The 18,193-nt window shown below is 43.4% G+C and overlaps 1 long non-coding RNA gene across 2 annotated transcripts; it reads right to left on the reverse strand.

Annotated features, from left to right (window-relative positions):
* Positions 1 to 347: 347 nt before the first annotated feature.
* LOC137856038 (uncharacterized) lies at positions 348 to 17,699 on the reverse strand. Of its 2 annotated transcripts, none has more exons than XR_011096151.1 (3): positions 17,513 to 17,699; positions 8,839 to 8,946; positions 348 to 1,850 (listed from the first exon to the last, which is right to left on the reverse strand). It is a non-coding gene; the product is annotated as an uncharacterized lncRNA (long non-coding RNA). The 2 variants fall into 2 exon arrangements; XR_011096152.1 differs by lacking the exon at positions 348 to 1,850 and adding an exon at positions 5,617 to 7,502.
* Between the last annotated feature and the right edge of the window lie 494 nt (positions 17,700 to 18,193).

An 18,193-nucleotide genomic window follows, 5' to 3' on the forward strand; every position in this document is an offset into this window, starting at 1 on the left:
CATTCCTCTCCTGTCCCAGCTTCCCTGACGGATTCACGAGCCTGCTCTCTGCCTGGCCGTGACCCCCTCCCTCTAAATCACCGTAACGAGGAAATGATAAAGTATAAAACATTCAATCATCACAGCTGCTCACACGGCCACAGGCAGCTTGTTCCAGGGCATTTTAAACACACAACACTTATGCTGTGCAATTTCTACGCATTCAGATAACTTCATACTTAACAGCGTCTGCAGCTGTGTTCAGGTTTCAGGGACTAGCCCTGCCACGTGCTTTCTGCTACCAAGCATCGATAGCTCAGCTGTGATCCCAGCTACTTCAGGAAGCACATACTGCTGTATGTCCCATGAGATTCACTGCTATTAACGTGTATACATCATGGCTGCTTTTTATTCTTTTTATTTATTTATTTTTGAGCATGGAGGGAACATGCCTTCTTCCTCTCACAAGGGGACCCCAAACAGGCACTTTAAAACCATCAGATACTTCATTGCTTTGCTCCAGTTCACTGGAGCACACCTTAGCCCTCGCTCCCTGCTCAGGTACAAGTAACCAACTGCAAAACAGTCCTGTACTTGCTTGTGCAGCTGCCACAGATCAGCTCGCAGAGGCCTCACTCTGCACCAGCACAGCTAAAAAGCACAAACACCTTTCTGGCAATTCAGAAAAGCAGTGTTACTGGGGAAATGCAGAACACTGAATAATCTATTGAGGCCGAGAAGTTATGCCTCCAGAAGTTAGAAGCAGCTTCATTTTATATCGAGTGGAGTTGCTGCAACACCGCTTGCTGCAGAAGCTGTAGATTGATGCAAAGAAGGAGTAGGCATAGAAGATGTTCAGTCTGGCAATGAAACTCCCTTCTGCAGCAAAGACAGCATCTCCCTGCATTTGCATCGCAGTTTTTATACAGTGCTAACCCTGCCTCTCACTCTTCACAGACAAATACTAACTACTAATTTCTACCACTGCCCACTTGATTCAAGCTTCATTTGGGGACAAAACTGAGGATTCACACTTGTAGCTGCAGCTACTCAGAACCATGATATGACTACAGCAAGGAGTATGGCTGCTGAGAACTCTGGAAAATCATTGTTACCTCAGGATTCCCATCCCTGTTAAAAACATTTTTATACACTCCAATAAAATGCTCATTTGTTCCAGATCTGAAAAAATGAATTAATATGCGAGACTATCAAGTATCTTAGTGATTGGGGACCACTGTACAGAGAAGTTTATCTCTGAGTAGGGCTTCAATGATGCAGGGTAAATACATGCATGGGACATCAAAGTGGATATCAAAGAGCTGCACAGGGAGTTGGGGAAGGCTTCAGCCTAGAGTTCACTAGTTGAGCGCCAGCCAACCTAGCCAAGGTGTCAACTGACAGAGATCCTCTGGCAATAAACTGGGATATCCCTTAACCCAGGACTGTCATCCTGCACACGGAATCCAAGAGGAACAAGTTACATTTGCAGAACATCTTAACATGCTTCACTTCAAAAGCATTTCTCAGCTTTTGAATGCTTGCCCCAAAACATTTCTATGCACAGGGCTACCACTGTATCTCAGATCTTTAGAGTCAGAGCACAGATCTCTGCCATCTGAGCTGCCAGCAGGAACCAGTGGTAGCTGTAAGCACCGTGGGGCACTAGTGTGTGGGAGGTGGAGCACACACATCTCCTGAGAGTTGCAGATATTTGCTCACAGCAGATCCAACTGGAGAAAGTTCAGAACTTTAGGTTCTCTCCCCGGGCTCTGGAAGATTCTCATCTTCTTTCCCAAAGGGTTACTCCTTGTGCATCATCCCAGCCCACCTCTCCTCCTCTAATCTTCAGTGAGATAGCTTATCCTTCTCTGGATTTAGAACAGTTAAGAGAAAAAAAATGCTACTGGTTTCCAGCAGTCAGAAATCATAGAGAAACGTTAACTTTGTCTATACTTGCTAAAGAAAAAAATGATTTAACACAGCTCCATTGCTTTCAGTGAATGCTTTGTCTGGAAGTTTTTCCAAGAGATCTGAACCTTGTAATAATCAACTTTTGCTCACTGAACTACAGAACACAGGCATTCACATAGCTGTCATTTTCTATAATCTTTAAGATCCTATGCAGATATTCCAAGCTGCATATCAAAAGACTTGTACAAAAGGTATTTTAGATGTTTTTGTTTAGAAACTGTTCTTCATATATCATAGGAATATATAGATCTTAGATGAACGTGTTACTGCTTTTATAAGAGAGCTCCATAAGCCCTGCCCTACCCCACCAATGTGGAACAGGAAGGAAGAAAATAGGAGGGATGTATTGTGTAATTCACAGGACTCTCATGGGTCCTAAGTCTGTTTGCAAGACAGCATCACTGTTTTTATAAGCAATTTGTCATCCACGTTGAAGCATTTGTTCGCTATCTGCCATCCAGAACCACATCCTGTAACATTTTACTTTCCTCGACAGGTTCCCATACAGATACTGTGCATTACCTATTTAACCACTGGGACTGCATCAGGTCCCTGAGTCATCTGGCACCTGTGTAAGTGCATTCTCCATTACATCATACAAAACAGCGTCAGGATATATTTAGCTGTGGCTTAGACACAGTATGAGAACAAGAATTTAGCATCTCTGATTTCACATGACCAAATTTTCGTTTTTGTACAATTTATTTCAAGAACAGAATGCAAACATACCTCGGGGCTTCCAGATGCTTTCCTGCCTCTGAAGGCCCTGTTGCTTCCTTCTGCATAATACAAAAGCATGGTGACAGGAGTAGCTATATGACAACAGACCTTTGCTGCTCACAAGTAGTCTGGTGAAATCAATGAGTCTGTGTGAGCAGCAACCAGTTGTCACATTTGCAAAGATACAAGAAGAGTGGACTGTGTGTTTCTGGGCTTCACCTCACGAAGGATCAGCCTTATGTTGTTCGTAACCGATGCCGAGACATTGGCTTCTGTTTGTGCCAGATGGAGCCTGTTCCTTTTGAGTCCTCAGCCTCTTAGCTGCATGACATACCTGGCTGTCTAATAACTACACAGTTAAGTTACTTCAGGGAATGTGCTGGGATTTTTAAGTCGTATAGTAGCAGGTGTCATCTGATTATGCATTTAGACAGAAGAGATTTCAGCATAAAGGAGAGGGGATCATGAGATAAAGGGAGCTTAAACGAGAGGAAGAGAGTAATAAATAATTTAGCTTGAAAAGAACACAGATATTCAGAATGAACAAGATAAAGCGAGGTGTTAATTATAAATAGGAAAGTTGAGAAGAAAAAGTGGAACTATATGGGAGACAGTTTACAACACATTTATATTTCTCACAAGCACTTAGTGGTATAATCTCAGGTTTTCTCAGCAGCTGGAAGAAATGGCTGTACTGATCCCATTAGCTGGTTTTGCTCCTGGAAATGGAGTGCACGGCGCTTACTCTGTCCTGGTCTAGGTGCTCATGCTCTTATCTGTACAGGATCATTTAGCTGCTGCTACTGGACATTATAAAATGCCCATGAGCACTTACAGATTGCCAGCTGCAGAACTTACCACCATTAGTGCAACACAGTAGTAGGAATTATGTACAAGTTCAATTTAGTACAGCACTTAATGGGACTTAAACACACAAATAGGTATGCTTTTCTAAAGAAGCTATAAGATGGTAAAAGGTTTTCTGGATCTTTATTTTTATTTCTATAATGATTTGATCCCACCCCCTGAGACTTTAAATGCATAATGCTTTTTCTTTTTACACTAATAATAAAGGCTCCTCAGATATTTAGGTATCCAACAAATGAGCAATTATTATTTTATCTAAGAGCCCAATGTGAAATTCTCATGCAGAAGTCTTCAGCATTAGGAAGAAAATTCGAGGGAACAAGCAGGGACCCCTTTCCTAGAACCTACTTGTTTCTACAAAGTCACAATGCACTGGCTTCGTGCTCCTCTGCTCACAATATTCTCTTGTCTAGACCTCCAGGACAGCATATAGATATAACAGGAGGCAAGACAACTTTTGTATTTTGCACTTCTTCAGAGAAATCTTTTCACACTGGACAGCAAGACTATAGTGCATTCAGATGTTAGGATTTTTTTAAATGATTTTAAAATGATTATCACAGCATGATAAAATTGTATGAAATAATTTTCAAACTTCCTGAACTGCAATTTAGTACTTCTTAAAAAAAAAAAAAAAAACATGAAAAGCTGTACATATTTAAACCTGAAAAATGAAAGTGAAAATGTAAAAATAGCTTTTCTGGATGATTTCACAGTAAGCAATGACATTTAACCTGCTAGATATTTCAGAGAGAACATACTAATGCTTTTATATCTTTTTCACCTTACACTTTTCACAGATGACTTTTTAGTGTTGCAACAGTCATACCAAAACCCCCTGAAATGTGAGTAGTTTCAGTATCAACCCTTTGCTGTATTTACAGAGGGAAGCAGCAGCCAAGGTTTGTTCCTGGGTGTGCACAGGTGTGCAGATGCCAGCTGGTTACTGCAGTTTCAGAGTAATTAGCCACTCACAATGGGAAGAGCATACAAGTTGAAGAACCAGGAGAGAGATCATCCCCGCCTACAATACTTGTCACAAAGGTCAGGTTTGCAAGGAGCAACCACTAGAGAAACCAGAAATACATGAGCACATATAGACTTGAGAAAGAGGCAGCTGCTAGAAGGCTTTGTCTTCAGGATGTTGAAAACTGGGTTTTAGGAGCTTAATGTGTGTCTTTGATGAAGAAGGAATGGTGGGACTTGTCCATGAGGAAGGACAGCCCATGCTCCAAGCTCTGTATTTACCTAGATGGACAGAGGACAGGCCTAATTTATTTTGTGCCCATCCCTTTTGATTTTAACAGAACCAAAGAGTGTAAAGGTGCAGAGAAAGAGATGCAATACAAATGTGCAATAGAAAGACAGAAGCATACACACATCCTCTGTGCTTACCTTGGCACGTTGACTTCTGTTGACTATTTCAAGCATCAAACCAGTTTCATAACAAAGCCTGACCATTCACTTCTCACCAGCCATCATGATTTCCCCCAGCAGGATGGAAACTAAAAACCTTGTTATACATATGAGGATACAGATTTGCAAAGTGAAGTTTTACCTGCCCTCCCCCTAGTAAGCCAGGCCACTCCAGGTGCAGGGAAACACAGGAGCTTGCAGTCATCTAGCTTGATGATGCAGTCACTTACCTGTGTGGAAGCCGATTCTACATTATTCACAAATCAATTTCTTTGATCACAGCCCTATCTGGCATTTGCTTTAAAATGGAATGGAAAGTGCTCCCAGAGGAGCATCTGTGCATGTGCTGCATAGGCCAGTCCTCAGAGCACCTGCTCCCACCCATCCCTGCAGCACCAGGCTCCTCTGCAGTGCTGGAGTTAGGCTGCCTGCTTTCTTCCTGAAGTGTTATTTGTACCAAGACAGAAATCTTGATCAGACCACAAGGCTTCACTGCACCAGCTCTAGCTGAACTCCAGGCAATATGCTAGCATAATTCCAGGCATGTTTGCATTGCAATCAAGGAGCTGCAGTGCATGTGCACACAATGCACCTCATTTTAACGGAGCCCTCCTTTGTGCCAACCACGGTGATTAATGCCATTGTAGATCCAGACTTCCATACAAACAAACACCACCAAGACAAAGTTATCAGGGTTTTCCCCCTTGCTCTACACTGAACACAGTCAAAATCCAAACTCCTCCACCTCCTCCTGCAGACACCCTCATCCAGCCCTGTCCTTGAGGCACCGGGGTGTATCAGGCCACATCTACCACTGGGGATCAGGTCCACTCTTCCTCTCCCCTCAAAAATTCAGAGTTAAGTGGAAAACCCATCTCAAGTGTGAAAGCAGACAACCAAAACTAAAAGTGGAGTCAGGTAGGAAGACAAGCTAATGGGAAGTACACTAACTAATGAGGAAAAATATAGCCAGATAGGAAGAGATCCTTTGAAAACTATTTATTAACAAATCAGTTTCTGTACAGTTACTGTGTCTGTCAATAGAAGAAAAAATGAGGATGCTGACAAACCTTCATCCCACGATCTGTGGCATTAATAAATAACGAAGTGTTAAAAAACTGGGACACTTTGTGCCTATAACAATATCACACAAGGATGAGGGAATAAAGCTGAACAAAAAAAAGGACATAATTGTGTATTGCTGGTAAATAATGACATGAATGGAGAACAAAACCGCAGAAACAAATCCAGTCCCCCCACTACAAGCATCTAATAGAAAGAAAACAGGGCTGCCTCTTGTTGTTGTTGTCAGTAATCAGATCCAGATCTGGAAGTCACTGTGATTAGTTTTGGATGCAGTCATTATTCCAGAAGCATCCAGCCCAAACTGACTAGATAAAGACAGAGGGGATGGAAGCTGAGGGAGGGCTTTTGGGGTATGTACCACCCCAATGTAAACAGCACAAGGAAAGATACAGCCTGAAGGGAAAGCTTTTTAAACCCCTAACAACGTTAATTTCAACAACATTAATCAGATTTCACAAAGGTTTTTAAGCAGCACACCCTACTGCCTGCCATCTACACAGCTTATGCCACAGAAGCCATCCAATGTTGGTTTTGCGTTGCTCGTTTGTCAAGTCACATCCAAGCTCCCTGATTTTGTTCCACATAAGCGTCTCATATGCCAAAGCATTGTGCTGTTGAAAGCAAGGGAAAGTATTCATTTTTTGTGGGTTCAAGCAAGTCAGAAAGCACTCTACAGAAACTAGGAAAGCAGATAAACACAGGGAAGGATCATCTGGTAATGAAGGTTGGACAAAAAAACAGGAATCTGAGGAGGCTGAATTAGGTAGGGCCTTATATTCCCTTTATAGGATGTGCATCAAGCAGAGCTCTGCCTCGAACCCTCCAGGAAACAGGAGAGTTGTGGTGGTGCCTTTTCCCTGAGAGCGTCTCTAAGCTTTCCTCACAGGAAGCTTTCCTTGTGGTGCATTCTGAAGTAGATCAAATGTAAAGGAAAATCCCAATTCAGAATTAATTGGCATACATTTTTCTTCAGGAGCTGGAGAGATTTTTGAATTTCTTCCCTCTAGATGAACTCACAACACTCCCACAATCCCACATTTGAGGTTGTACCTGTCTTTGTAAGCATGCAAGCAAAAGGCCTGCAACAATATGTGTCTGATTTTGCCACTCAACCTTGCTATTCAGATGCTTTCCAGTCTGCTGTCCATGGCCCGTGTTTGCTCCAGCTTCTCCTTGCAGCCTTAGCTTCCTTCAGCTTTGTTCTTGTTGTGGATGCAGTGTCACAGGACACAAGCCTTGTTTGGCATGAACCAGTTGCAGAACCAGATGCTTGGTGGTGCCAGGAACCTGCCTGCTTAAAGAGTCCAGAACAACGCATCACTTGGAAGCACTTGGTACACCGAGCTCAGGATCATCACACCACATCCTTATCTTCTGGTATTTGATGACAGTGAAGGCATTTCTACCATGACAGACCACTGCACCCTTAAGCCATGCTTCTTCTCTGAAGAGACGGCTTTCTTTTATAGAATGGAGAAAAAAAAAAGAAAAACATGCCAGCCAAACACCACATCCCCTGCTAAGTACCACTACTACTTATCCAGACAGGTATTCACTTTTCATCTGCCATCCAGCAGCTATCTGTACAGGCACCAAGCTCCGTCTGAGTCACACAGTAATAATCACTGCTTATATACAAGATCCCTTGTGTACTGTATATTAATGTCTGGCTGGTAATTTAATGGCACCTCTAGGCATAAACAAAAGTTTATTAAAACAGTAAGTAAAATGTTCCCAAAGACTGGCCTGCATTTTTAATTTTCTATTCAGCATTCCAAAATCCAGAGCCAGCCTTTTTATGCAAAAAGACAGCTACAGAGTTAGCACCAAGTAGCAGCATTTTGTGCGAGTTAGACACAGCATGGCCTAGAGCAATAGGATGCTTCATTTATATTCCCGACCCTTTCTTTTCTGATCATCTTTAACAATGACAGCCAAACAAAAATTTGGATTACTAGGAAACATGTACAACTCAAGAAAGCAGCAGCATATTGATTACTCCTCACAATCAAATTATGTGTCAGCTCTTCTCTGGGAAGCCACATGGCAGCTGAAGCCTCAAGTCCCAGCCAGCAGTTGGCAGTGCCCCAGTGCCCTCTGTAGTTTAGACCGGGCTGTGCTCTGAACACTGGGCACACAAGTGTGATGCTGTGCCCTCCCTGCAATCCTCTTTGTTCACACAAGACACTCATTCCACAGTGTTTTGAAGACCAGCAGCTTTCTTTTATGAGAACTCCTTGAGCATGATAAATGCACACACTATGGGCTTCAGCTGCTACACATACTGTGCATTGCAGTGGGTGAGTAGGTGGATATTTTTCAACAATACCTAAGCAGAAAACCTCACTGATTTTCACATTTTGGGTTAATTAACAGAGACCCAGCAATCTGCAGTAGGCAATTAGTCCATGAAGGAAGTGCAGCACAGAGCCACCAGCAGCCAAGCAAGGAGCTCTGCTTGCCACAGGCTCCTGAGACCACAGCCACATGTCCTAGCAGCAGCAATGCTCCTCTGCTGCAACTCATCACATGCTAGTGGCCTGCAGCACTCCCCAGCTCCCAGACAGTAACGTGCCCCATCCCCACTCTGAAGGAACGTGCTCGACTCTCACCCACACTCTTGGGTTTCCACAGCAAGGAAACCTGAGCATTCAGGCAGCCAGGTGTGCTCCCATGTCTGCCACCTACACGACCAGAGGAATAGGACTCCAGGAGCCCAGAGCAAATATAGATGTTGCCAGCTCTCTGCTTGGAGCCTGGAAGCATTTGTCATAACCTAGAGATTTGCCTGCTTACCAGAATCGAGTCATTCAGGCAGCTGAGAAGTCTTTTGCAAACAGCACCAACAAAGGAGAGACCACAGGTACTGCAGAGGGAAATCCACTAAAATAAATCCTTCAGTGCCTGTGTAAGGATAAAAATTGGTTTGTAAGAGATAAAAGCACTCGCAGCACATCAACTGCCTTTCTGTGGCATTCTTCAGTGCTGAACACAATTCAGGTTTTTATTGTTAAAACACATTTTCCTCATTCTTAAGAGACATCCTAATATAAACAGATTTGCTACTGCCCCATTAGCCTTAACCTGCAGAGCTTGGTGTCCTTATTTATAGCAACATGACTTTACCCTTAAAGAAAAACTGTTCTTTAAGCTCCGCTCTTGCAGCTTCCACGGTCTTGTCAAAGATTAGATATCAAAGCTTTGAATATGCAGCAATAAGTGTGGGATTTTAAGTCTTACACATGTATCTTGTTTATTTTGTCTATCAGAAATTGATGGCACTCTTCATGCAAGAGGAGGCAAAAGGCAGAAGGTAAGGTGCCAGGAGCAATACAGATATAGCTGTGGTATTTCACATTTCCAGCTAAAGACCTGGGTCAATACTTACCTATGATAAAAGGATTCCACAAGGTATTCAGGCATAATGGACTGTTCATGCAAATAAGGGTTTGCAGGATCTGGCCCAGAACTTGAAATTAAGCAGACTGCTGTCGGACCCCCCAGACTTGCTGTGGTGGCAAGTCCCTAAAATCCTCATGGAGGTCAAAGGGTGTTCCACGAGGGAGGGGAATTTGCATTCAAACCATTCTCTGGCAGAGGACATCCATTGTAAGGCCTTCCTTTCTAGGTCTTACCCCCTACAGATGAGGATGGTTGCTTAGGACCTTCACCCTTTCAAGGAGAGTATTCCTCCCATTTTGATCTTCCTGTTGTGATTTAATCAATGGTTTAATGTTTCTCTGCCTCCACAAGGTCCAAGCTGCCCAGCAGCCACGTGGATACAATGAACTGTGGATAAAATTCTGGTCAACGCTACACTTGCATACATTTTTAAAGGTGAAGAGGCAGATTCATTTAAATGCTCTGCTGAGTTAGAGACCTATGACCTTAAATCATATGCAACTTAAACCTAGCTAATAGCAGATATATATATGCACAATGACAGCAAGCCACTGACTCCTTCGTTCCAGGAACAGGAAAGAAAAATGTTGGCCAGAGTCTGGAAGCTTTGCATATTCATACTTCTTACAGTTGTTAAATGTTTGAAAATTCAGGTAATGAGCATACAATACTCTGGCTGCCTTTGTATTGCTTGGGGGTTTGCTATTCTCGTAATCTCTCTACAGAAACCGTTCTATCAAGTCAGTTTTTTTCCCCTCAAATTGAATTAGCACTTGTACATTGAAGTTTTCAACATCACCCATAAGATTTTTCAACTTGTCAAAAGAATCTGCGTGGTCTCTAACCATGAATAAAAATGATTTCAGATATCATCTTTATTTGAAGTTTTATTTCCTGGGATTAATTTAATTGATTGTGCTGGTGGCTTGTTAAGCAGCTGCTGAAATAAACAGACCATTTGTCTTTCTATGTAAACATATGGGTACCTGGTTTAATTACACTTCACAATAGTGCTGGAAGGGGAAAAAACAAAACAGAATAAAAGCCACCCTGTTTTCCAGAGAAAACACAGACCTGAAGTCGTAAGGATTCTCCCATAGCAACAAACTTGGCTGCTCTTCTTCTAGGAAGATTTTAATAAATCTTTTATCATATGGAAGAAAAATTATGAGGTTATATATATCTACTGAACTTTTTCCACATATAGCCACGTGCTTACCGAAGACATTCGTGTTTTTATCCTTTCCTGATATAACTAGGAATAGCCTCATAAATCTCCGCTTCAATATAATTCTCATTTTATGCTTTGCAGACCTAATCCTGATCTGTGTCTATTACAATCACATTAGCCTTGTTTTATAGCTGTGTAACAGATCAGGCCCTAACCTGGGAACTTGAGATAAAGCCAGAAGAGGGGCATTCCACTATTTTAACATATTTTTACTTCTCCCAGACAGTTCTGCTGAAGAAAATAGCATGGCCAACAGAAATAAAAGGATCGATAGTTCCAAATGATTCTTCCTGGACTCTTTTGCAATAATTATTTAGTTCCTTTAAAACCTATATATATATATATCCTGACTTCCCTAGCTATGCTCATTATACAAGCAATAACTCATGGACTTATGTGGGAGACGAGACAAGCAGAAGGAAGTGGAGACCCCAGCACTGGAGCTAAAGGAGGCAAAAAGTCACTTCTGTACTAGGAATCTGGAAAGCCATAGGGGTGTGTAAGATCAGTTATCAATATCCTTTTTATGCCCAGATAAGCACCATTCCTAGCAATAAGCACGTACTGCGCAAATGCAATATTAACAGCATGTAGCTGTGTCCAAACAGCAGGAAACCACATAAACAAGACTTGTTACATTACACACAGCCTCAGCTTTTCCCCTCCAACCAACTTTGCCAGCTATTACAAGCTTTTGATGAAATTAAATACACAAACACTGTCAAAGCACCTACAAGAATGGGACAAAAGTAAATACTTCAGGACTATCATTTTGAGGCAGTCAGAAGGCCTTGGAAAGAGTAGAGAAGCATAGAAGTGTTTGGGTTGGAAGGGACCTTAAAACCCACCCAGTTCCAGCCCCCTGCCATGGGCAGGGACACCTCCCCCCAGCCCAGGTTGCCCAAAGCCCCATCCAGCCTGGCCTTGAGCACCTCCAGGAACGGGGCAGCCACAGCTTCTCTGGGCAATAGCGGAGTAACTGGATTGTGTGATGTGTAAACCAACTCCAAGAACCAGACCAGAAGAAAAGTGGCTGTGGTCCCCAGGCCAGCGAGCTGACAGGTGCTTCAGAGCCAGGAAGCTGGGCTCCAAAGTCATCTGCAAAGCCACTGCTGCATGGCTGACACTGCTGGTGGGAAAGGAGTAGGTCTCTAGCAACATGAACTAGCCTTGCAATTGCTTGCAAAGTGAAAAAAGGGGGGAAAAAAAACAAAACAGGAAAGAGAGGAGCCCTACACCTTTATTACACAGGAGATGTCTGGCCATGAACAGACAACACTAAGCTTGAACTCAATAAACACTCCCTTTGCCCCACTGTGTCCTCATCTACCTCTGCTTTTAAAGCAGCAAACCTTGCCCCTTGGGCTGTACACCCCTGTATCTACCCAGACACGTTCAGGTGACCGAGCATCAGCCCTGCCTCTGCAGAGAGTTCAAGCTCTGGTCCTCAGGAAGACTGCAGAGTAAGTCAGGATAGCCACAGATGCAACTCCTCCGCTGTTCGCAGTGAGATACTGGATTTAAAGACATACCAAAGACTTGCTTTTAAATGAAGTGGGATATTCATCCATGTATCAAGTAAATGGAACGATGTTAATTTGTCACTTAACTGCTAAAAAACAGAGGAAGGCAGTTAAGACGAGGCTGCAACCACATCACTGGCACCGCTTGCTGAAAGCGAGCATCCACCTAATGACAGACGTAAGCTACTCCGATTTCCTCGGATCAGTTTATAATTTGGGATGCTGTCTTGGGATATCCTATTTTTACCTTTAACGGAGGAACATAAAAATTCTAATCAGTTTCGAAGTCTCAGGAGTCCACGTGGAATTTGCATTTCTGCATAACGAAGGACTGGGTACAGAAGAATAAAGTGGGAACTATTTGGATTATATAGAGACAGGTAGGATGCTGCTGTGGTCAGTTCCTCAGCAGGATTTGGCACAGTTGGCAAGATTTACCTTTCCCCCCTCCTCTGGAATGAGGCCAGCTGTAATTAGACATTATAATGAGCAAGATGCTTGAATTCACAGTAGAGCAGCAAACTTGTTTTTCCTCACCTTCAGTAATGTATTTCTGCCCTCCTTCTTCATCTTTCCCGTGCTGTTTTGTAGTTTGTGTCAAACAAGCTTCATTCTTCTCATTACAGACAAAAATCTTTGCTTGTTGAAGTGCTGAGAGAGCTAATTCTCGTTGTTCTCACTTGTTACAGAAAGCCTCCTGCCAAAGGAGCCATTTGGCTTAAAACACTGTAAACAAGCTCTCCTTCTCCCCCCCACAGCTTGCTTCAAGAAGTCTGTTTTCATAAACACTACATCTTGTCTGCTCAAAACAGCCGAGCTTGGAGTTGCTAATATCAAATACATTTGTAGAAGGCAGCAATAAAGAAGCACCTCGACAGACTAATGATGGCCTCCCACAAGCCTGGCACTTAAAAGGCTCACCTCCCTGCCTTGCATATTAAAAGGTAACAGCCGAGTGGCACCATCGCCACGCACAGTTGTCAGGTGGAATACCTGCCCTGTTGGCCACCGAAAATTAAAAACAGGCATTGCTGGCAATGAAAAGAGGTGTCACTGATGGGCTGACCAGGAGTCAGGCTGTGTTGCTGCAGACCCTGCCCGTGCCAGTGCCTCTGGGCAGCAGCAAGGCATGAGCCAGGGATGTGCTGCAGATGGGCACGGGGCCCAGGCACACCCCGAGCTGTTTCCCTGGGAGGTTGCACGCTGCCAAGCCGAGCCCAGGAGGATGAGGGGTAATGCCATGCCCCTCCTTGTATCAGCTGTAACTTGGCATTTCGTTCTGCATCCTATTCTGTAGGGATCCCACACCACATGGCACACAGATAGAGACCACCGCCCTCCCTTGCGTAGCATATCCTTAAGATGTTGGACAACCACAATGAGGAAACACAACTTGGAAATTTGCTGGCCTGTGGTCTTGCTGCAAGTTTGCCCTGATCACCGCCACTCAGCCCACACATGGAAAGTGGGGGCAAAGCGAAGATCACTCACTGAATTTGATTTATTATTACAGGCTCTGAAGGTAAGCGGAAAACCTTGGTAGAAAGAGGTGAGGAGTGAAGTGTTTGTTCTGTTCAGGTTAAGAGGCAAAAAACCTCAGCAAGGTCAGAACTTGCTGAAACCCTGTTAACATTTCTGGGAGTAGCAGAGACCAATCCATCTCTGCAGAAGGACCTGCGTCTGAACACAGAGCTGCACATTCCCATCAATGGGGAGATGAATGCTGGCTTCTGGCATAAATAAGACACTGGACAAACCTGACACCAACACCCCTGGGCTCTTCCACAGGGTAGGAACGAACAAAACTATCTGAAACAGGTGGAGTTCAGGCTTCATCCCAGAAATCAGGATTAACGCTTAAAAATGAGAAAGAGTAAAGATAACCCTAAATAGCAGTCAGCTATAACAACAACAGAAAGAGGGATGATGCCAAACCAAGCCCTGTTTTAAACGGTCTTGTGCTTGGTACCTAAGACACTTTGGGTAATGTTTGCTTTCCTATAAATAGTTTTGAAGAAAAAAATTACACTGGTGTCTTTTAATAAGAGCCAACTCTTCATAACTTTCTTTGGAGCTGGTTACATGGGCATGCCCTAGAGGTTTACCACCCGAGCTCTTTCCCTCCATCTTCCGAAGCTGTGTAGGCCAATATTTATTCATCACTTTGCTTTATTAAGATGCGTTTCAGGTTTTCACCCATGTTGCATGTTTTGCAACTATGAAATATGGATCTAAGACCCCAAAGATATGAGAGAGTAAGGAGACTTTCAGACATGGGTGGTTTTTGGAAAAAGCACGCCCCAGATGCAGGAGCAGCACAGCACTGCTCTGTGACCTACAGCAGCTTCTAACACACCCAATTGTCTTTGGCTTAAATGTCACCACATTAGAATGAACACAGAGCTCCATTTTTACATTTTCATCGCATCCTGCTAAAATCCCAGGTCTGACAGTGTATCTTGACGAAAGGGTCCACATGAAATACGTTGCTAATTATTTATACACCTCTTCAAAGGCTCAGCGCTTCTACTTGTACTTCTTACTACTCCTACCTACCCAGGCCCTACAGCTGTTTTTCAATCACTGAACCGAAACCCCTTAGAGTAACAAGTTTGTAATAGAGGTTCATAAACCTGGCAGTGATTAACAGCACGGGTTAATCAAATGAGTGTAGAACAGGCTTTCCCCCCTTTTCTTTAAGGGAAACTGGCCCCAAGTGTTTTTTCCCTTATTGCTGCACAGAAATAAATTTGCAATTAACTCGTACTTGCTGGTGTCACAGCAGGCTCCGCAGAGCCCAGCAAAAGCAGGCACCACTGCACTCCGCAGCCCCTGAACGTGCAAGAGCAATCCCTCTGCAGAGGTGACAACAGCATGTGGGCACCCAGGGATGCCTGGGGACCAGGCATTGCTCAGTAATTAACTACTGAGACCAAACTGAAGGGAAGGTATGCTGTTTGCTTCATCTCCTTGAGCCAGGATTTTCTTTCCTTCCATTAACTGCTTCTGGAGTTTACCAACACCCCACAGCCCCTTCAGTCCGTTCCTCTTACCCCCATCCCCATCACTACATATAGTTTTTCCCTCCTGCATACACTTGGATGTTCCTATAAGTTGCCAGTATTGCTTTATTTTGGCAGTAGGTATGAAACTGGGTGCTTTAGCTAAACCCCCACATGCACAGAGACATCCTTACAGCAATAACTGCTGGTAACCTGGAGCAGCGGGCAGGACACATCACTTCCCTGCTCCTGGGTGAGCTTGCTGAGATGAGTTCTTTCATACAGGCAAGTATTAATGAAAAACAAATGGGAAAAAGAAAAAAAGCCAAACCCGATTACACTATTTTCCACATTGCCAGAGGAACAGGTGTCTTCATCCTGAAGATACAGGTGTTTACCTTCCCCCTCTAGCACTTTTTCTCTAAGATACTATTTAGCTAGGTCTACAAGTTGCCCTCAGGAGCACAGGCTTTCGGCTAGCATCCTGTGAGGATGTTACCTGAGATCCCACCACCCTCCACCCACTTCTGTTCTTGAAGAGATTATAACAGTGTAACAGCAGAAAAAATAAGCTTATTTGCACATAAATAAATATAACACTGGAAGCAAGTTCTGAGTGGCACAGCTCTGGCAATCTGATGTAGATACAGACAATTCAGAACAAAGTTTCTTCTCCTTCAGCTATCTTCATACTAGCATACATTTCAGAAACATGGTGTAAGAATAAATAAGACCAGACAAAGACTAAAATTATCTTTTTTGTTTTGGGGGTGTTTTATCCAAAAGATAGTAATCTTAACATGCAGATGTGTGCCAGCATAGCATTCAAGGTCTGATTTGTATGTGCATGAGCTAACAAACTAGGGGAACGCTAACAGACACGGGAATGTCTGCTGACATAATATGGAGAGGAACAATGATTATTTCAGAAAAGTAACTCTGTTTATGCCACATGAATACGACTCTATAGTCTTTGTAAGTTACTTTTTAAACAGGGAAAAAAAAGAAAAATCACAAGACTGCAAATTTAACTCTTCTTAATTTGAATAGCACTCGTACAGCCTAAGTCTATCCTCTAGACAGAGACTAAACTCTCATTTGATGCAGCAGCAGCTTTGCCACAAGGAAGAACACACGAGCACAGCTTTGCTTTGGAGCTCCCATCGCTCTTGCTTTACCATAGCACCTTAAGTGCACAAGTCCTTGAGTAAGGAGACAAACATCCCCTGCTTGTGCTGATACAGAGATCTAGCGTTTTCACCACTTCACGTGTACTGCTGGATTTACATGTAAAAAAATGTGATTCCAATGAAGTAACCAGAAGACAGTGATGTCACACAGAATTAAGTAAGGAATGCAGTGTTTTAAAAATAGTTATAACATCAGCCTGCACTTTTAAAATAAGGGGTGTCCCCAAGCTGCCCCTCAGAAGATGGCATCTCTTCCCTCAAAGGAAGGCTAGCCAGCCACCCCCGGGCCAGGTTTAACTCCACAACAGCATGTAATGTTCAGAGTCTCCACACATGCATCCAAAGGAAGCATAGGTGTTTCCAATTCACTTGGTTATTTTTGACTTAAAAAGGAATAAATAAAATCTATCTACTTAACTATGCGTAATTAGTATTTCTCCCCTCCCTCTTTGCCTGCCCAAGCTGCTTTGGATACACACAGTGGTTTCAGTCAGGACTAAGCTAATGCAGCTGCCCCTGCTGGGACCTGACACCCTCCCACCATCTCTCACGGCAGCACACACAAATTCATTATCAAAACATTACCTAAAAAGATGTTATCTAGGTACAGGAGTAAGCCTGCTATCTCCTCAGAGACCATCCAGTTTTATTATACCACAGAAAACACAGGTTTGGAGCAACCACCCCTCTTCCTTCCCTCACCTGCCAGCCTGGAGACCTCCTTCCCCCCCACAAGCTTCTTTCCTGCCTACGGGCATCTAAAGTAGGTGGGCTCTGCTCACTGATGAGTTTTACTTGCTTTGGTGTCCAGGTGTTTAACATTTATTTGTCAGGTTACCTTTCTTTCCAGCCTTTTGAGCCACCTTTAAGTACTCTGAGCAATTCAGGAGCACAGAGTGAGCCACTTCATTTCTAGATCAAAGCACCTCCTGCCTTTGACATGTTTATAAGGAAAGGCTGGTCTTACTTTTTAAAAAATAAGTTATTTCATATTACCTATTTCAATAAAATAGCATGCCCACAACACACTACAGCATGCCACAAGACACCACACAACACTGGGGACGCAGCACAAAGCACCAAATAGCACCAGAACAAAGCCAGGTGCCACCAAGGCCATACCTCTGCCAAGGGACAGCTCCTGACGCCCTGCCACCAAACTCATCCTCTCAGGCAGGGCAGGATGAGCCTGCTTCAGGCTCAGCTTGGAAAAAGATACAAATCACCCCCATCCCCTGCAAAATGATGGGCAGGGGCAGCAAACTGCAGTTATCACCACACACCCAACCCCAACACACACAGCTTCTGCATGGCCGGAGGAGAAGGGGCTCGCTGGGCCCTAATTAAGCTGCTACACAGCTGCTAGCACTCACTGCAAATGAGTTTTAATGCTAGTAAAAGCTTTGTTGAATCCAACTCCCCTCATTCAAAGAGTTTAATATAAAATGTTACAATGAAAATGTCATAATGACCCCAAAATAAAATAATAAACACTATTTTGGCCTACTTTGGGCTACTATTTACTGTATTTGCTACATATATATGTATAAACACATGGTTGATTATGATGTTTGAAAGTTTTTAAAACACATCTTCTTGTTGTCTCTGGTCAAACATCAAAGCAGTTAAGCACAAGTTTGGTTCATCCCACTTCAGCAAAATATTTGAAGCTGGGTGTGTGTACAGGGGGTTGTCTGAACTGCTTTGCTGGGTGCCCAGAGGCTGTTGGAAAAGTGGAAAGTGTTTCTTCCAAATGAAGGGATGAAAGCAGAAATGCAGAGAAATCTTCCAGTCCCACTCATA

The sequence above is a fragment of the Anas acuta genome, chromosome 4 (genome assembly GCF_963932015.1).
Source record: "Anas acuta chromosome 4, bAnaAcu1.1, whole genome shotgun sequence".
Classification (NCBI taxonomy): domain Eukaryota; kingdom Metazoa; phylum Chordata; class Aves; order Anseriformes; family Anatidae; genus Anas; species Anas acuta.